General features: G+C 42.5%; 1 long non-coding RNA gene across 1 annotated transcript in view; it reads right to left on the bottom strand.

The window, feature by feature from the left end:
• LOC149462249 (uncharacterized) overlaps positions 1–20488 on the bottom strand; it is a 41359-nt gene extending 20871 nt beyond the window's left edge. The window contains exon 1 of the long non-coding RNA XR_016312687.1: positions 19610–20488. This is a non-coding gene — a long non-coding RNA (uncharacterized LOC149462249). The remainder of the gene's footprint in view (positions 1–19609) is intronic.
• Positions 20489–22222: the final 1734 nt, after the last annotated feature.

Genomic DNA, 22222 nt, shown 5'->3' with positions numbered 1-22222 from the left:
CGGGAATAACTACACCGAGTTCACAATATGAACCACTGGAGATCATACCCCCCCCCCCTTATGTATTATACATGGAGATCATACCCCCCCCTTATGTATTATACATGGTGATCATACCCCCCCCTTATGTATTATACATGGTGATCATACCCCCCCCCTTATGTATTATACATGGAGATCATATCCCCCCTTATGTATTATACATGGTGATCATATCGCCCCTTATGTATTATACATGGAGATCATATCCCCCCCTTATGTATTATACATGGAGATCATATCCCCCCTTATGTATTATACATGGAGATCATATCCCCCCTTATGTATTATACATGGAGATCATATCCCCCCCTTATATATTATACATGGAGATCATATCCCCCCTTATGTATTATACATGGAGATCATATCCCCCCTTATATATTATACATGGAGATCATATCCCCCCCTTATGTATTATACATGGAGATCATATCCCCCTTATGTATTATACATGGAGATCATATCCCCCCTTATGTATTATACACGGTGATCATATCCCCCCTTATGTATTATACACGGTGATCATATCCCCCCTTATGTATTATACATGGAGATCATATCCCCCCTTATGTATTATACATGGAGATCATATCCCCCCTTATGTATTATACATGATGATCATATCCCCCCTTATGTATTATACATGGAGATCATATCCCCCCTTATGTATTATACATGGAGATCATATCCCCCCCTTATGTATTATACATGGAGATCACACCCCCCCTATCCCTCCTTATGTATTATACATGGAGATCATATCCCCCCCTTATGTATTATACATGGAGATCATATCCCCCCCTTATGTATTATACATGGGGATCATATCCCCCCTTATGTATTATACATGGAGATCATATCCACCTTATGTATTATACATGGAGGTCATATCCCCCTTATGTATTATACATGGAGATCATATCCCCCTTATGTATTATACATGGAGATCATATCCCCCTTATGTATTATACATGGAGATCATATCCCCTCTTATGTATTATACATGGAGATCATATCCCCCCTTATGTATTATACATGGAGATCATATCCCCCCCTTATGTATTATACATGGAGATCATATCTCCCCCTTATGTATTATACATGGAGATCATATCCCCCCTTATGTATTATACATGGAGATCATATCCCCCCTTATGTATTATACATGGAGATCATATCCCCTCTTATGTATTATACATGGAGATCCTATCCCCTCTTATGTATTATACATGGAGATCATATCCCCCCTTATGTATTATACATGCTGATCATATCCCCCTTATGTATTATACATGGAGATCATATCCCCCCTTATGTATTATACATGGAGATCATATCCCCCCTTATGTATTATACATGGAGATCATATCCCCTCTTATGTATTATACATGGAGATCCTATCCCCTCTTATGTATTATACATGGAGATCATATCCCCCCTTATGTATTATACATGCTGATCATATCCCCCTTAGGTATTATACATGGAGATCATATCCCCCCTTATGTATTATACATGGAGATCATATCCCCCCTTATGTATTATACATGGTGATCATATCCCCCCTTATGTATTATACATGGAGATCATATCCCCCCTTATGTATTATACATGGAGATCATATCCCCCCTTATGTATTATACATGGAGATCATATCCCCCCTTATGTATTGTACATGGAGATCATATCCCCCCTTATGTATTATACATGGTGATCATATCCCCCCTTATGTATTATACATGGAGATTATATCCCCCTTATGTGGTATACATGGAGATCTTATCCCCCTTATGTATTATACATTGTGATCATATCCCCCCTTATGTATTATACATGGTGATCATATCCCCCCTTATGTATTATACATGGAGATCATATCCCCCCTTATGAATTATACATGGAGATCATATCCCCCCTTATGTATTATACATGGAGATCATATCCCCCCTTATGTATTATACATGGTGATCATATCCCCCCCTTATGTATTATACATGGAGATCATATCCCCCCTTATGTATTATACATGGAGATCATATCCCCCCTTATGTATTATACATGGAGATCATATCCCCTCTTATGTATTATACATGGAGATCCTATCCCCTCTTATGTATTATACATGGAGATCATATCCCCCCTTATGTATTATACATGCTGATCATATCCCCCTTATGTATTATACATGGAGATCATATCCCCCCTTATGTATTATACATGGAGATCATATCCCCCCTTATGTATTATACATGGAGATCATATCCCCTCTTATGTATTATACATGGAGATCCTATCCCCTCTTATGTATTATACATGGAGATCATATCCCCCCTTATGTATTATACATGCTGATCATATCCCCCTTAGGTATTATACATGGAGATCATATCCCCCCTTATGTATTATACATGGAGATCATATCCCCCCTTATGTATTATACATGGTGATCATATCCCCCCTTATGTATTATACATGGAGATCATATCCCCCCTTATGTATTATACATGGAGATCATATCCCCCCTTATGTATTATACATGGAGATCATATCCCCCCTTATGTATTATACATGGAGATCATATCCCCCCTTATGTATTATACATGGTGATCATATCCCCCCTTATGTATTATACATGGAGATTATATCCCCCTTATGTGTTATACATGGAGATCTTATCCCCCTTATGTATTATACATTGTGATCATATCCCCCCTTATGTATTATACATGGTGATCATATCCCCCCTTATGTATTATACATGGAGATCATATCCCCCCTTATGAATTATACATGGAGATCATATCCCCCCTTATGTATTATACATGGAGATCATATCCCCCCTTATGTATTATACATGGTGATCATATCCCCCCCTTATGTATTATACATGGAGATCATATCCCTCCTTATGTATTATACATGGTGATCATATCCCCCCTTATGTATTATATATGGAGATCATATCCCCCCTTATGTATTATACATGGAGATCATATCCCCCCTTATGTATTATATATGGAGATCATATCCCCCCTTTTGTATTATACATGGTGATCATATCCCCCCCTTATGTATTGTACACGGAGATCATATCCCCCCTTATGTATTATACATGGTGATCATATCGCCCCTTATGTATTATACATGGAGATCATATCCCCCCTTATGTATTATACATGGAGATGATATCCCCCCCTTATGTATTATACATGGAGATCATATCCCCCCTTATGTATTATACATGGTGATCATATCCCCCCTTATGTATTATACATGGAGATCATATCCCTCTTATGTATTATACATGGAGATCATATCCCCCTTATGTATTATACATGGAGATCATATCCCCCCTTATGTATTATACACGGTGATCATATCCCCCCTTATGTATTATACACGGTGATCATATCCCCCCTTATGTATTATACATGGAGATCATATCCCCCCTTATGTATTATACATGGAGATCATATCCCCCCTTATGTATTATACATGGAGATCATATCCCCCCTTATGTATTATACATGGAGATCATATCCCCCCTTATGTATTATACATGGAGATCATACCCTCCTTATGTATTATACATGGAGATCATATCCCCCCTTATGTATTATACATGGAGATCATATCTCCCCCTTATGTATTATACATGGAGATCATATCCCCCCTTATGTATTATACATGGAGATCATATCCCCCCTTATGTATTATACATGGAGATCATATCCCCCCTTATGTATTATACATGGAGATCATATCCCCCCTTATGTATTATACATGGAGATTATATCCCCCTTATGTGTTATACATGGAGATCTTATCCCCCTTATGTATTATACATTGTGATCATATCCCCCCTTATGTATTATACATGGTGATCATATCCCCCCTTATGTATTATACATGGAGATCATATCCCCCCTTATGAATTATACATGGAGATCATATCCCCCCTTATGTATTATACATGGAGATCATATCCCCCCTTATGTATTATACATGGTGATCATATCCCCTTTTATGTATTATATATGGAGATCATATCCCCCCTTATGTATTATACATGGAGATCATATCCCCCCTTATGTATTATATATGGAGATCATATCCCCCCTTATGTATTATACATGGTGATCATATCCCCCCCTTATATATTGTACACAGAGATCATATCCCTCCTTATGTATTATACATGGTGATCATATCGCCTCTTATGTATTATACATGGAGATCATATCCCCCCTTATGTATTATACATGGAGATGATTTCCCCCCCTTATGTATTATACATGGAGATCATATCCCCCCTTATGTATTATACATGGTGATCATATCCCCCCTTATGTATTATACATGGTGATCATATCCCCCCTTATGTATTATACATGGAGATCATATCCCTCTTATGTATTATACATGGAGATCATATCCCCCTTATGTATTATACATGGAGATCATATCCCCCCTTATGTATTATACACGGTGATCATATCCCCCCTTATGTATTATACACGGTGATCATATCCCCCCTTATGTATTATACATGGAGATCATATCCCCCCTTATGTATTATACATGGAGATCATATCCCCCCGTATGTATTATACATGGAGATCATATACCCCCTTATGTATTATACATGGAGATCATACCCTCCTTATGTATTATACATGGAGATCATACCCCCCCTTATGTATTATACATGGAGATCATATCCCCCCTTATGTATTATACATGGAGATCATATCCCCCTTATGTATTATACATGGAGATCATATCCCCCCCCCCTTATGTATTATACTTGGAGATCATATCCCCCCCTTATGTATTATACATGGAGATCATATCCCCCCTTATGTATTATACATGGAGATCATATCCCCCCTTATGTATTATACATGGAGATCATATCCCCCTTATGTATTATACATGGTGATCATATCCCCCCTTATGTATTATACATGGAGATCATATCCCCCTTATGTATTATACATGGAGATCATATCCCCCCCCCTTATGTATTATACTTGGAGATCATATCCCCCCCTTATGTATTATACATGGAGATCATATCCCCCCTTATGTATTATACATGGAGATCATATCCCCCCTTATGTATTATACATGGAGATCATATCCCCCCTTATGTATTATACATGGAGATCATATCCCCCTTATGTATTATACATGGAGATCATATCCCCCCTTATGTATTATACATGGAGATCATATCCCCCTTATGTATGGCTGTTTGGACCTTTCTGTTGCATGGGTTCTAAGTGAAGTTTAAAGATTGTGCTGCATTCATTTCATATACTATACTCAGGGCTATGAATAAGGGGGTACCAGCAGTCCTCCTGTACGGGGCCCAGGCCAGCAAGGGGTCCCAGACAGCTGGGTGAATTAGAAGTACGCAGGGAGGTTGGTTGGAACAGCGGGGGACGATTACTGGAACCGATCCCCTGAATGGCTGTCCTTGTAGCAGCTGAAAGCTGACTTCTTCTCCTCTTCCTCCCGTCAGCATTCAGCTGCTGCAGAGAGAGCCATACAGGGGATCGGTTCCAGTACTTGCCCCACATCACAGTCCTTGTGCACCATATGTTTCCCCCCGCTACAGGGGATCAGTTTGAGTAATCGCCCCACACTGCAGCCCAACAGCGGGGGGGGCAAGAGGACGCTGACCCCTGACTGCAGGCTAACAGCGGGGGGACAAGAGGATGCTGACCCCTGACTGCAGGCTAACAGCGGGGGGACAAGAGGACGCTGACCCCTGACTGCAGCCCAACAGCGGGGGGACAAGAGGACGCTGACCCCTGACTGCAGCCCAACAGCGGGGGGACAAGAGGACGCTGACCCCTGACTGCAGCCCAACAGAGGGGGGGACAAGAGGACGCTGACCCCTGACTGCAGCCCAACAGGGGGGGACAAGAGGACGCTGACCCCTGACTGGAGCCCAACAGCGGGGGGACAAGTAGACGCTGACCCCTGACTGCAGCCCAACAGTGGGGGGGGGGGGACAAAAGGACGCTGACCCCTGACTGCAGCCCAACAGAGAGGGGGACAAGAGGACGCTGACCCCTGACTGCAGCCTAACAGCGGGGGGACAAGAGGACACTGACCCCTGACTGCAGCCCAACAGTGGGGGGGGACAAGAGGATGCTGACCCCTGACTGCAGACCAACAGCGAGGGGGGTGGGGGGGCAAGAAGACACTGACCCCTGATTGCAGCCCAACAGCGGGGGAGACAAGTAGACGCTGACCCCTGAATGCAGCCTAACAGCGGGGGGGACAAGAGAATGCTGACCCCTGACTGCAGCCCAACGGAGGGGGGGACAAGAGGACGCTGACCCCTGACTGCAGCCCAACAGGGGGGGGACAAGTAGACGCTGACCCCTGATTGCAGCCCAACAGTAGGGGGGACAAGAGGATGCTGACCCCTGACTGCAGCCCAACAGCAGGGGGGGACAAGAGGGTCACATGACTTCACTAAGCCCATCTATATTACCATCTCTCCCAAGCTTTATTTTCCTTCTGTGAAGGATAAATAAATAAAACATCCCCGACCGAGAGACAACCTGTCACTGCACTGAAGGAGAGTCTGAAGGGATTTATGATTGAGTTTCATCATGCGGGCCGGTATATATATATATTTATTTTTTATGTTTCTTAAACAGTAGTAGTAGTAGTAGTTGTTGTTGTTATTTTTTTCATTTTTTTATGATTGAGTTCCATCATGCGTGCTGGTATATATTTCTTAAACAGTAAGGTGAAATATATTAAGATTTTCATTATTATTATTATTATGATTATTATTATTAATATGAGTTTCATCATGCAGGCTGGTACAAATATTTATTTTTTATGTTTCTTAAACAGTAGTAGTCGTTATTTTTTTATTATTGCGTTTCATCATGTGGGCTGGTATATATATTTATTTTTTATGTTTCTCAAACAGTAGTAGTAGTAGTAGTATTAGTTGTTGTTGTTATTGTTTTTTTCATTTTTTATGATTGAGTTTCATCATGCAGGCTGGTATATATTTCTTAAACAGTAAGGTGAAAGATTTTCATGATTATTATTATTATGATTATGATTATTAATATGAGTTTCATCATGCTGGCTGGTACAAATATTTATTTTTTATGTTTCTTAAACAGTAGTAATAGTAGTAGTAGTCGTTGTTGTTATTATTTTTATTTTTTATGATTGAGTTTCATCATAGAGGCTGGTACAAATATTTATTTTTTATGTTTCTTAAACAGTAGTAATAGTAGTAGTAGTCGTTGTTGTTATTATTTTTATTTTTTATGATTGAGTTTCATCATAGAGGCTGGTACAAATATTTATTTTTTATGTTTCTTAAACAGTAGTAGTCGTTATTTTTTTTTCATTTTTTATGATTGAGTTTCATCATGCAGGCTGGTATATATATATTTATTTTTTATGTTTCTTAAACAGTAGTAGTAGTAGTAGTTGTTGTTGTTGTTGTTAATTTTTTCATTTTTTATGATTGAGTTCCATCATGCGGGCTGGTATATATTTCTTAAACAGTAAGGTGAAATATATTAAGATTTTCATTATTATTATTATTATTATGATTATTATTATTAATATAAGTTTCATCATGCTGGCTGGCACAAATATTTATTTTTTATGTTTCTTAAACAGTAGTAGTCGTTATTTTTTTTTTTTTTTCATTTTTTATGAGTGAGTTTCATCATGCAGGCCGGTATATATATTTATTTTTTATGTTTCTTAAACAGAAGTAGTAGTAGTTGTTATTGTTGTTATTTTTTTTTATTTTTTATGATTGTGTTTCATCATGCAGGCTGGTACAAATATTTATTTTTTATGTTTCTTAAACAGTAGTAGTAGTATTATTAGTTGTTGTAGTTATTTTTTTTATTTTTTATGATTGAGTTTCATCATGCGGGCTTGTATATATATATATATTTATTTTTTATGTTTCTTAAACCGTAGTAGTAGTCGTCGTTGTTGTTGTTTTTTTTTATTTTTTATGGCTGAGTTTCATCATGCAGGCTGGTACAAATATTTATTTTTTATGTTTCTTAAACAGTAGTAGTAGTAGTATTAGTTGTTGTAGTTATTTTTTTTATTTTTTATGATTGAGTTTCATCATGCGGGCTTGTATATATATATATATTTATTTTTTATGTTTCTTAAACAGTAGTAGTAGTCGTTGTTGTTGTTGTTTTTTTTTTATTTTTTATGGCTGAGTTTCATCATGCAGGCTGGTACAAATATTTATTTTTTTATCTTTCTTAAACAGTAGTAGTGGTTGTTGTTATTTTTTTTTCAGTTTTTATGATTGAGTTTCATCATGCAGGCTGGTATATATATTTATTTTTTATGTTTCTTAAACAGTAGTAGTTGTTGTTGTTATTTTTTTCATTTTTTATGATTGAGTTTCATCATGCGGGCTGGTATATATTTCTTAAACAGTAAGGTGAAATATATTAAGATTTTCATTATTATTATTATTATTATTATTATTATTATTATTAATATTATTATCTTATTTTTGCAATGTAAAAAAAAACTCCTGCTGATTTTTATCTCCTTTCACCGGACACTAAGGGGTTTATTTACTAAAGCTGGAGGGTGCAAAATCTGGAGCATCTCTGCATAGAAGCCAACCAGCTTCCAAGTTTTATTGCCAAAGCTTAATTGTACCAGGTGAAGTCAGAAGCTGATTGGCCGCCATGCACAGCCGCTCCAGTGTTAGTAAATCTCCCTGTTTACATGCTGTATATTAGGGATCTTCATCCATTGGATGACGCGGATCCATTCAGGCACAGAGCGGTGAGCCAGCAAGTACAGGCTGGTTAGGAATATATACAGGGAGGTGGATCTGCGCTGGGCAAACACTCCATCCGTCCTCCGCAGACGGCTCTGATGATCTACTTGCTGGAGTTCAGGGGAGGCTAACGAGCTCCGCCATGTCACTGCACGCTAATGAACTGCGCGACCATTTGTTATCGCTATTAATTCACGGGAAGGAGCTGATCTCAGCAATCGTCGGACTCGGTATTATGTAGGAGACACTTGTTAGAAGCTGAGGGACATGACTACACCAGCAGATCCTCCATCATTCGTGTGCTTCCAGTTATATATGAATCCTTCACGTAGTCCACTAGGAGGATTGTTCTGCTCCTATATAGCTATATATACTCTACAGTATACACACTATATTGCCAAAAGTATTGGGCCGCCGGACTTTCCACACACATGACCTTTAATGGCCTCCCAGTCTTAGTCCGTAGGGTTCAATATTGAGTTGGCCCCGCCCTTTGCAGCTATAACAGCTTCAACTCTTCTGGGAAGGCCGTCCACAAGGTTTAGGAGGGTGTCTATGGGAAGGTTGGACCATTCTTCCAGAAGCACATTTGTCAGGTCAGGCACTGATGTCGGGGGAGGAGGCCTGGCTCGCAGTCTCCGCTCTAATTCATCCCAAAGGTGTTCTATGGGGTTGAGGTCAGGACTCTGTGCAGGACAGTTAAGTTCCTCCACCCCAAACTGGCTCCTCCATGTCTTTATGGACCTTGCTTTGTGCACTGGTGCGCAGTCATGTTGGAACAGGAAGGGGCCATCCCCAAACTCTTCCCACAAAGTTGGGAGCATGAAATTGTCCAAAATGTCACCTTACGAGTTCCCTTCACTGGAACTAGGGGGCCAAGCCCAACCCCAACCCCTGAAAAACACCCCCGCACCATAATCCCCCCTCCACCAAACATTACACTTGGCACAATGCAATCAGGCAAGTACCATTCTCCTGGCAACCGCCAAACCCAGACACGTCCATCAGATTGCCAGAAGAGAAGCGTGATTGGTCACTCCAGAGAACATGTCTCTATTGCTCTAGAGTCCAGTGGTGGCGTGCTTTACGCCACGGCATCCGACGCTTTGCATTGCACTTGGTGATGGAAGGCTTGGATGCAGCTGCTCGGCCATGGAAACCCATTCTATGAAGCTCTCTACACACTGTTGTTGGGCTCATCTGAAGGCCACACCAAGTTTGGAGGTCTTTAGCTATTGACTCTGCAGACAGTTGGCGACTTCTGCGCATTGTGCGCTTCAGCATGCGCTGACCCCGCCCTGTCATGTGACGTGGCCTACCACTTGGTGGCTGAGTGGCTGTTGTTCCCAGTTGCTTCCACTTTGTTATAATCCCACTAACAGTTGAGCGTGGAATATTTAGTAGCCAGGAAATGTCCCGGATGGACTTATTGCACAGGTGGCCACCTATCACGGGACCACGCTTGGAGTCACTGAGCTCCTGAGAGCGACCCATTCTTTCACCAATGTTTGTAGAAGCCATCTGCATGCCTATGGGCTTGATTGTATACACCTGTGTCCATGGAGGGGATTGGAACACTGGCGGGGACAATACTTTGGCAATATGGTATATATACATACACCCATCAACCACAACTTTATGATCACTGGCAGGTAAAGTGAACCCCATTGATTATCTCGTTACAATGGCATCTGAAGGTGGGTGGGATATATTAGGCAGCAAGTTAACATGTTGTCCTTGAAGTTGATGTGTTGAAAGCAGAAAAAATGGACAAGTGTAAGGATCTGAGAAACTATGAGAAGGGTGGAATTGCAATGGATAGATGATGAGGCCAGAGCAACTCCAAAACCGCAGCTCTTGTGGGATGTTCCCAGTCTGCAGTGGTCAAGACTGACCAAAAGTGGTCCAAGGGAGGAAAATGAAAGATTGAAAGCTGAAAAATGTTCATGGCAGTTTGTTGTGTATGGGGCTGTGTAGGTGCAGAGCGGTCAGGGTGTCCATGCTGACCCGTGTCGACAGTCCAAAGAGTCTACAATGGTCACATGAGCATCAGAACTGGACCACGGAGCCATGGAAGAAGGTGGCCTGGTCTTTTATTTCCCATCATGTGGATGGCCGGGTGGGTGTGCATCACTTACCTTGGGAAGAGATGGCACCAGGATGTATTGTGGGAAGAAGACAAGCCAGTGGAGGCCGTGTGTTGCTTTGGGCAATGTTCTGCTGGGACACCTTGGCTCCTGCCCTTCATGTGGACGTTACCTGACACGTACCACCCACCTAGCCATTGTTGGTGACCAAGTCCACCCCTTCATGGAAGCAGTATTCCCTGATGGCAGTGGCCTCTTTCAGCAGGATAATGAGCCCCGCCACCCTGCAAAAATGGTTCAAGAATGGTTTGAGGAACACAACAACGAATTTGAGGTGTTCACTTGGCCTCCAAATTCTCCAAGTCTAACATCTGTGGGATGTGCTGGAAAAACAGGTCTGACAGGCCCCACCTCCCAACTTTCAGGACTTAAAGGATCTGCTGCTGATAGCTTGGTGCCAGATACCACAGCGTACCTTCAGAGGTCTAGTGGCCTCCATGCCTGATGGGTCAGGGCTGTTTTTGCGGCAAAGAGGGACCTACTCAATATGAGGTCATCGTAATGTTATGGCAGATCATTGTATGTATATTGCGTATTAGACACGGTTCATTTTGATCCGAATCAAAAAGTCGGATGAATTTTCATTATTCAGAGATCTGGATGTATCTGAATTTTCAAATTAAAATAGTAACGAGTTAAAATGAACCCAAAATAATTTAAAAAAATTGAATTGAATTAAAAAAACTAAATAGAATTCAAAAACAAATTTGAAATATAAACATATTGCTGATTTTCTTCAGAGACTACAGTATGTGTATTACAGTAGTGTTAGAATATAGCCAACTTCCAAAATTCGAATTTAGAAAAGAATAGATTAGACTAAAACAGAATAGTATAGAATAGAAAATAAAAGAATAGAATAAAATAGAAAAGAAAATAAAGGACTAGAATAGAAAAGAAAAGAGTAGAGGAAAATAGAATAGAATAGAATAAAATAAAATAAATTAGAAAATGAAAAATTTTTATAAAATTAAATAGAAAATAAAAGAAGAGAATAAAATAAAAAATAAAATAAAGGACTAGAATAGAAAAGAAAAGAGTAGAGTAAAACAGAATAGAATAGAATAAAATAAAAAAAGAAAATAAAGGGCTAGAAAAGAGTAGAGAAAAACAGAATAGAATAAAATAAAATAGAAAATAAAAGAATAGAATAACATAGAAAATAAAATAAAGGACTAGCATAGAAAAGAAAAGAGTAGAGTAAAATGGAATAGAAAGGAATAAAATAAAATAGAAAATAAAAGAATAGAATAAAATAGAAAATAAAATAAAGGATTAGAATAGAAAGAAAAGAGTAGAGTAAAATAGAATAGAATAGAATAAAATAAAATAGAAAATAAAAGAATAGAATAAAATAGAAAAGAAAATAAAGGATTAGAATACAAAAGAAAAGAGTAGAGTAAAATGGAATAGAATGGAATAAAATAGAAAATAAAAGAATCAAATAAAATAGAAAAGAAAATAAAGGACTAGAATAAAAAAGAATAGAGTGGAGTAAAACATAATAGAATAAAATAAAATAGAAAACAAAAGAATAGAATAAAATAGAAAAGAAAATAAAGGACTACAATAGAAAAGAAAAGAGTAGAGTAAAACAGAATAGAATAGAAAAGAATAAAATAAAATATAAAATGAAAGAATAGAATAAAATAAAATATAAAAGAATAGAACAAAATAGAAAAGATTATAATAGAAAAGAGAAGAGTAGAGTAAAATGGAACAGAATGGAATAAAATAAAAGAAAATAGAAAATAAAAGAATAGAATAAAAAAGAAAAGAAAAGTAAGGACTAAAATAGAATAGAAAGAAAAGAGTAGAGTAAAACGGAATAGAATAGAATAAAATAAAATAGAAAATAAAAGAATAGAATAAAATAGAAATAAAATAAAAGATTAGAATAGAAAAGAAAAGAGTAGAGTAAAACAGAATAGAATGGAATAAAATAAAAGAATAGAATAGAATAAAATAGAAATGAAAATAAAGGACTAGAATAGAAAAGAAAAGAGTAGAGTAAACCGGAATAGAATAGAATAAAATAGAAAATAAAAGAATAGACTATAATAGAAAAGAAAATAAAGGACTAGAATAGAAAAAAAAGAGTAGAGTAAAACGGAACAGAATGGAATAAAATAAAATAGAAAATAAAAGAATACAATAGCATAATATAGAAAAAAATAGAAAATTAAGTAGTAAAAAATAGAATAGAATAAAATAGAATAGAAAAAAAACAGAACCATCTTCTGAAATTCACATTTTGAATAGAATAGAACTAGTTATTCTTCACAATGAATTCGGATCGATTTGATATTTTCGATTCAAATTTGATTGGAATAAATCCATTGCAAAAATTTGAATCCGGTCTAAAACGAATGAATGAAACGAATTATGTTACGAACGCTGCAAAATGAGTCACTTAACGAATCGATCCAAAACAAAACAAATGTGTTCGTTCTGCGCCTGTCTGTTGCGTGTCCCCATTTACTCTCCGTCGCTCCGGAGGTCGCCCAATAGGAGATCGCCTTTCCCCATCACCCAGAACGGGGAATTATTTGCTGATTTTTACAGAACATTTTGCCGGCTTCCTCCGTTGTCTCCATTCCGATCCCACACAGGTGTGTTCACCATCGCCGCTCTATAAATTATATACCTGCTTTGTTTTCAGGGGTTTTTTTTTTTTTTTTTTTTTAGAAAAGCTGAAAGACGTTTCGATGTTTTGAATGATTGCGATTCTTCTCCCGGAATATGATTCAGGCTTTTGTAGGGAACCTTAATGGCAGTAATCTTCCTTTCATGAAACAGACGCCCATTCCTGAGGATTCAAGACGTGCAATAAGGGATTTGTTGACAAGGCTGTAAAAAAAAAAATCTATATTTTCCGGAAGTGCGGCTTGAATACCGCTAAATCGTGCCGAACCAATAAGCATCTTCGCTTTGTATCCCACCTACATTGTGCCGGGGACTTCGGGGGCCCTTGTGCCGGGGACTTCGGGGGCCCTTCAGGTGTGTTCCATTATTACTTGTCTCCAATACAGACAGACGGACCTGAAATCTGCTTAAAGGGTAACTCAACCTTTTTGGGAACAATATAGCAACTGATAGAAATATATCCGCTCTCCCCGGACCCTGCATTCACTATATCCGCTCTCCCCGGACCCCGCATTCACTATATCCGCTCTCCCCGGACCCTGCATTCACTATATCCGCTCTCCCCAGACCCTGCATTCACTATATCCGCTCTCCCCGGACCCTGCATTCACTATATCCGCTCTCCCCGGACCCTGCATTCACTATATCCGCTCTCCCCGGACCCTGCATTCACTATATCCGCTCTCCCCGGACCCCGCATTCACTATATCTGCTCTCCCCAGACCCTGCATTCACTATATCCGCTCTCCCCGGACCCCGCATTCACTATATCCGCTCTCCCTGGACCCCGGATTCACTATATCCGCTCTCCCCGGACCCCGCATTCACTATATCTGCTCTCCCCGGACCCTGCATTCACTATATCTGGTCTCCCCAGACCCTGCATTCACTATATCCGCTCTCCCCGGACCCCGCATTCACTATATCCGCTCTCCCCGGACCCCGCATTCACTATATCCGCTCTCCTCAGACCCTGCATTCACTATATCCGCTCTTCCCGGACTCTGCATTCACTATATCTGGTCTCCCCGGACCCTGCATTCACTATATCCGCTCTCCCCGGACCCTGCATTCACTATATCTGGTCTCCCCGGACCCTGCATTCACTATATCCACTCTCCCCGGACCCCGCATTCACTATATCCGCTCTCCCCGGACCCTGCATTCACTATATCTGCTCTCCCCGGACCCCGCATTCACTATATCTGGTCTCCCCGGACCCCGCATTCACTATATCTGGTCTCCCCGGACCCTGCATTCACTATATCTGGTCTCCCCGGACCCTGCATTCACTATATCTGGTCTCCCCGGACCCTGCATTCACTATATCCGCTCTCCCCGGACCCTGCATTCACTATATCCGCTCTCCCCGGACCCCGCATTCACTAGATCTGCTCTCCTCGGACCCTGCATTCACTATATCCAGTCTCCCCAGATCCTGCATTCACTGTATCTGCTCTCCCCGGACCCTGCATTTACTATATCCACTCTCCCTGGATCCTGCATTCACTATATCCGCTCTCCCTGGACCCTGCTTTTTCTATATCCACTCTCCCCGGACCCTGCATTCACTATATCTGCTCTCCCCGGACCCCACATTCACTATATCCGCTCTCCCCGGACCCTGCATTCACTATATCCGCTCTCCCCGGACCCTGCATTCACTATATCCGCTCTCCCCGGACCCCGCATTCACTATATCTGGTCTCCCCGGACCCTGCATTCACTATATCCACTCTCCCCGGACCCTGCATTCACTATATCCGCTCTCCCCGAACCCAGCACATATGTCCGCTACTCCCGGAAAGGTCCTGATCTCCCCTTTTGATCCTGACCTTTTTCGATCACATGACCCTAAAACCCCGCCCCGCCTCCCGGATTCTGAAACTTTTAAATGGCCGGGAGGCGCCGGCGCCAATAGGTTAATACTATTACATAAATCTAAGACTCCTCAGCTTCCACAAATGCCCACCAACCTCCCATAGTGTCCTACAGTGCCCCCAGGCCCCTAAGAGCCCTCAGCTTTCACAGTACCCACCAACCTCTACCAATGTTGCCCCAACCTCCCACAGAGATCCTTTGATTGGCTTATTGATTTTTCCAGACTATGCTATGCACCCTCCTGCAATAGGAATTTCTGTGTCGGTGAGATACTCTTCAAGAGTTAAATACCTCTAAAGGGATACAGCTGCAGCTTTTCTTACATAGAGTGCACCAGGTGAGGCTGGGGGCTCTGTAGCAGGCTGGGGGGGGGGGGGGCACTGAGGGAGGCTGGACAGCACTGTAAGAGGTTAGGGGCGCTGTGTAGGTTGAGGGCTCTTCGGGGGCTTGGGGTCACTGTGGGCTACTATGGGAGGCAGATCACAGATTAAGACATTTCAAACAATCTCTGCACACCATACAACAAAAACTTGATCTATCTGGGAGAGCCACAAACCAAAAAAAAAAAAAATGATTAACCGAGTAAGGAAAACGGGGACAGACTGGCCGAGCGGGCGGAAATCACAGACGGAGCAGAAAATCATTAGACTCCATTTCTTTGGAGAGCGAAGATAAAAGTTCTGCGAGTTGTAAATCCTATTTTCATTTCATAAAGAAACAACTAAGCGTTTTGTAAATGGCTCGTCTCATCAGGGCAGAACAATTAAATGTCAGGGTGAATCACCATCCGTCATTAAGTGTGCGCCCAATGGCGAAATAAGTGACACCAAGACAAATGCCCACCAATGATATTCCATAATCTTCAATATAGAAGAGATGATGGAGGACAGCCTTCTGCAAATGTTCAGTAAACGCTGTAATATGCACCTTTATAAAGGATTATAGAAATCATCAAACTGTGGACCATCTCAAACAAACAAACTTACCAGCCAGGCTGCAAAAATAGCCATCTGATCATGTCTAACAGTTCACGCTAAAAACAGGAGGGTTTTGTTGCAGACATTTGCAAACATACATTATATTGCCAAAAGTATTGGGCCGCCTGCCTTTCCACGCACATGGACTTTAATGGCCTCCTATTCTTAGTCCGTAGGGTTCAATATTGAGTTGGCCCCGCCCTTTGCATCTATAACACCTTCAACTCTTCTGGGAAGGCCGTCCAAGTTTTAGGAGGGTGTCTATGGGAAGGTTGGACCATTCTTCCAGAAGCACATATGTCAGGTCAGGCACTGATGTCGGGGGAGGAGGCCTGGCTCGCAGTCTCCACTCTAATTCATCCCAAAGGTGTTCTATGGGGTTGAGGTCAGGACTCTGTGCAGGACAGTCAAGTTCCTCCACCCCAAACTGGCTCCTCCATGTCTTTATGGACCTTGCTTTGTGCACTGGTGCGCAGTCATGTTGGAACAGGAAGGGGCCATCCCCAAACTCTTCCCACAAAGTTGGGAGCATGAAATTGTCCAAAATGTCTTGGTATGCTGATGCCTTAAGAGGTTCCTTCACTGGATTTAGATACACTTATAACGCATGGTCCAGGACTGAGTATCCATCATAATGCTCCACTAGTCAGCGCAACCTTTACACCGTACTGACCAATGAGAAATGCATCTGGACGCTTCTTCTTGCAGTGAGGTATCCTGGAGGAAAGAAGCCCTTCTGGTTGGCCAATGCAAGCATTATGGTGGATAGTCACTCCGGGGCTGTGTATAGCGGGGCATGGTGCATGGACGGCTACACCGGCAGCACATGGCTTCACGGCTGATATGTGCAGCGGGATCCGGAGAGGTGGCTGGAATATCTGTCAATGTTTTTTTTTTATTTTTTGTAAAATAGTGAGCTTACCCTTTAAGCCGAATAAAATCCACCTCTGCCGGTGGAGCCGATCCTATTGCTTCCATAAATATTCCAGCTGCTGCAGAGTCACAGTGGGCAACGAGCGCACAAGCCAACATCAAAGCCATGTCGTCTGACACGATGTTTTGTTTGTAATATCAGATTCAAATATTTTCTCCCAGTATTGGGCCGCCTGCCTTTCCACACACATGGTCTTTAATGGCCTCCCAGTCTTAGTCCGTAGGGTTCAATATTGAGTTGGCTCCACCTTTTGCAGCTATAACACCTTCAACTCTTCTGGGAAGGCCGTCCACAAGGTTTAGGAGGGTGTCTATGGGAAGGTTGGACCATTCTTCCAGAAGCACATTTGTCAGGTCAGGCACTGATGTCGGGGGAGGAGGCCTGGCTCACAGTCTCTGCTCTAATTCATCCCAAAGGTGTTCTATGGGGTTAAGGTCAGGACTCTGTGCAGGCCAGTCAGGTTTCTCCACCCCAAACTGGCTCCTCCATGTCTTTATGGACCTTGCTTTGTGCACTGGTGCGCAGCCATGTTGGAACAGGAAGGGGCCATCCCCAAACTCTTCACACAAAGTAGGGAGCATGAAATTGTCCAAAATGTCTTGGTATGCTGACGCCTTAAAAGGTTCCTTTACTGGATTTAGATACACTTTTAACGCATGGTCCAGGACTGAGTATCCATCATAATGCTCCTCTGGTCACGGCATCTTTACACCGTACTGACCAATGAGAAATGCATCTGGCCGCTTCTTCTTGCAGTAAGGTATCCTGGAGGAAAGAAGCCCTTCTGGTTGGCCAATGCAAGCATTATGGTGGATAGTCACTCCGGGGCTGTGTATAGCGGGGCATGGTGCATGGACGGCTACACCGGCAGCACATGGGTTCACGGCTGATATGTGCAGCGGGATCCGGAGAGGTGGCCGGAATATCTGTCAATGTTTTTTTTTTATTTTTTGTAAAATAGTGAGCTTACCGTTTAAGCCGAATAAAATCCACCTCTTCCGGTGGAGCCAAACCAATTGCTTCCATAAATATTCCAGCTGCTGCAGAGTCACAGTGGGCAACGAGCGCACAAGCCAACATCAAAGCCATGTCGTCTGACACGAGCTACGGATGTTTTGTTTGTAATATCAGATTCAAATATTTTCTCCCAGTATTGGGCCACCTGCCTTTCCATGCACATGAACTTTAATGGCCCCCCAGTCTTAGTCGGTAGGGTTCAAGATTGAGTTGGCTCCGCCCTTTGCAGCTATAACACCTTCAACTCTTCTGGGAAGGCTGTCCACAAGGTTTAGGAGGGTGTCTATGGGAAGGTTGGACCATTCTTCCAGAAGCACATTTGTCAGGTCAGGCACTGATGTCGGGGGAGGAGGCCTGGCTCGCAGTCTCTGCTCTAATTCATCCCAAAGGTGTTCTATGGGGTTGAGGTCAGGACTCTGTGTAGGCCAGTCAGGTTTCTCCACCCCAAACTGGCTCCTCCATGTCTTTATGGACCTTGCTTTGTGCACTGGTGCGCAGCCATGTTGGAACAGGAAGGGGCCATCCCCAAACTCTTCCCACAAAGTAGGGAGCATGAAATTGTCCAAAATGTCTTGGTATGCTGACGCCTTAAAAGGTTCCTTCACTGGATTTAGATACACTTATAACGCATGGTCCAGGACTGAGTATCCATCATAATGCTCCTCTGGTCAGCGCATCTTTACACCGTACTGACCAATGAGAAATGCATCTGGCCGCTTCTTCTTGCAGTAAGGTATCCTGGAGGAAAGAAGCCCTTCTGGTTGGCCAATGCAAGCATTATGGTGGATAGTCACTCTGGGGCTGTGTATAGCGGGGCATGGTGCATGGACGGCTACACCGGCAGCACATGACTTCACGGCTGATATGTGCAGCGGGATCCGGAGAGGTGGCCGGAATATCTGTCAATGTTTTTTTTTAATTTTTTGTAAAATAGTGAGCTTACCTTTTAAGCCGAATAAAATCCGCCTCTGCCGGTGGAGCCGATCCTATTGCTTCCATAAATATTCCAGCTGCTGCAGAGTCACAGTGGGCAGCGAGCGCACAAGCCAACATCAAAGCCATGTCGTCTGACACGAGCTGCGGATGTTTTGTTTGTAATATCAGATTCAAATATTTTCTCCCGGAATAAAGCCATACATACCGTGAAGAGCGGGATTAATGAAGTCACTGGTGTCACCGGGGTCATATAATTTCAGTGCTGCCATCTCCAGGGCTCTTCCTTCTGCCGAAACAAAACTATTTTGTATCTCACCGGAATAAAAATATCTAATGGTGTGTTTAGCGCTGGTGTTGCAATCTGTCTTCTTGCAGCTGTTACGCCTGAAGATACAGGAAACTGATACATAGGATGTGCGGCTTTGATACAGATTGAGAGGGAAATAAATTACCTTTCTGGCATCCCGGCAATATATACTCACCGGCCACTTTATTAGATCCACCTGTTCAAGCGCTTGGTAACACAAAATAGAAAATTAGCCAATCACACAGCAGCAACTCAATGCATTTAGGAATCTAGACGTGGTGAAGATGACTTGCTGAAGTTGAAACCGAGCATCGGAATGGGGAAGAAAAAGGAATTTAAGTGGCTTTAAACATTTCATGGTTGTTGGTGCCAGACGGGCTGGTCTGAGTGGTTCAAAAACTGGTGATCTACTGGGATTTTCACGCACAACCATCTCTAGGGTTTACAGAGAATGGTCCGAAAAAGAGAAAATATCCAGTGAGTGGCAGTTGTGTGGAGGAAAATGCCTTGTTGATGTCAGAGGAGAATGGGCAGACTGGTTCCAGATGATAGAAAGGCAACAGTAATTTAGACAACCATTCGTTACAACCAAGGTATGCAGAATACCATCTCTGAATGCACAACACATCCAACCTTGAAGCAGATGGGCTACAGCAGCAGAAGATCACACCGGGTACCACACCTGTCAGCTAAGAACAGGAAACGGAGGCTACAATTCACACAGGATCACCAAAATTGGAGAATAGAAGATTGGAAAAACGTTGTCTGGTCTGACAAGTCTGGATTTTAGCTGCAACAGTCAGATGGTAGCAGGGGCGGACTGACCATTCAGGCGCTCGGGCACTGCCCGAGGGCCCATGGTCAGTAGGGGGCCCCATGAGATGCCCCTAATACATCTCATAGGCTTTTATTGGGTGTGGTTTGAGTGTGGGTGAGGACACAGGGGCCCCATGATCCCCTGTTGCCCGGAGGCCCCATGAGTTGTCAGTCCACTCCTGGATGGTAGGGTCAGAATGTGGTGTAAACAACATGTAAGCATGGATCCATCCTGCCTTGTATCAATGGTTCAGGCTGGTGGTGTGATGGTGTGGGGGAGATTTTCTTGGTAGACTTCTTGGTAGACTTTGGAGGCCCCATGATCCCCTATTGCCCGGGGGCCACATGAGTTGTCAGTCCGCCCCTGCTTTGGAACTCTTAGTACCAACTGAGAATAGTTTAAATGCCACGGCCTACCTGAGTATTGTTGCTGACCATGTCCATCCCTTTATGACTCCAGTGTCCCCATCTTCTGATGGCTCCTTCCAGCAGGATAATGCTCCATGTCACAAAGCTCAAATCATCTCCAACTGGTTTCTGGAACATGACAATGAGATCACTGTACTTCAATGGCCTCCACAGTCACCATATCTCAATCCAATAAAGCACCTTTGGGACAGGGGCGTGGATAAGGGGGGAGTCAGGGGGGTCTGAACCCCCCCAGAGGAGAGTTGCCAATCATCCCTGCAGACTCGCCCACGAGTGATAATAAGGTGCCCAGCGCCTCCCTCTATCCTCTGCAACAATAGGAAAAGAGGGGAGAAAGCCTGGATCTGCTCTTCCTCCCTCTGTCCCAGGGGCGGACTGACCATTCGAGCACTCGGGCACTGCCCGAGGACTCGGGGTCAGTAGGGGGGCCCCATGAGATGCTCCTGGTACCTTTCATTGGCTTTTTCATAGGATTTTTTGGGTGTGGGTGAGGACACAGGGGCCCCATGATCCCCTATTGCCTGGGGGCCCCATGAGTTGTCAGTCCGCCCCTGCTCTGTCCATGCAGCTTTAGAGGAGGTGTGGGTGGGAGACTGAACACAGAGCAGCCGACAGCTCTGATGCATCTGTAGGACTCATGGTGAGTCTGAACTAACCTTCCTTCCACCCCTCCTCCCTTCCTTCCACCCGCCTTCTAGCTCAAAAAAACACACCAACCTCTCATAGTGGCCTCTAGCCCTCCACAGTGCCCCCCAACCTCCCACAGTGCCCGCCAACCTCCCACAGTGCTCCTCAGCCCCCTCCAGAAACCTCATATGTTACAGGACCACCAAGTCTACCTAACCCACTCCTCAACCCTCTTCTCATTCCCAATAACACCCAGCCCTATCCAGAGCCTTCTAGAATTTCAATACATGCATACAATATATCCCACAATTATACCTGTGAGTATAAATATTATTCTTCACTGTTGGGGAATGAAAGTTTTTGGTGGTATTTTGGCTCAGGTCTCCAAAAAAAATGAGATCCACTAATCAAGTGGCCATTGTAAGGAAATATATATTTTTAACTGGCATTCATTTTGTATAATTCCTCCATTTCTAGATGTATAAACAGATAGTTTTGGTTTTGAGTTTTGCTTGTAACTTCTCTCTCATTTCCTGAGTCTAGTTCCTATTTGTCTGTAAACAGATTCACCCTTTATGGTACCCCTCAGCCATTTGTGGTTTCCGTTTTTCACGTAACTATCCTGATAAGAGTGGAATG

This window comes from Staurois parvus, unplaced genomic scaffold (genome assembly GCF_062004578.1).
Source record: "Staurois parvus isolate SC_StPar_1 unplaced genomic scaffold, SC_StPar_1.0 ptg000179l, whole genome shotgun sequence".
NCBI classification, from domain to species: Eukaryota; Metazoa; Chordata; class Amphibia; order Anura; family Ranidae; genus Staurois; species Staurois parvus.
Note: the sequence above shows the minus strand (reverse complement) of the source record. Positions and strands in the feature narration are given on the sequence as shown.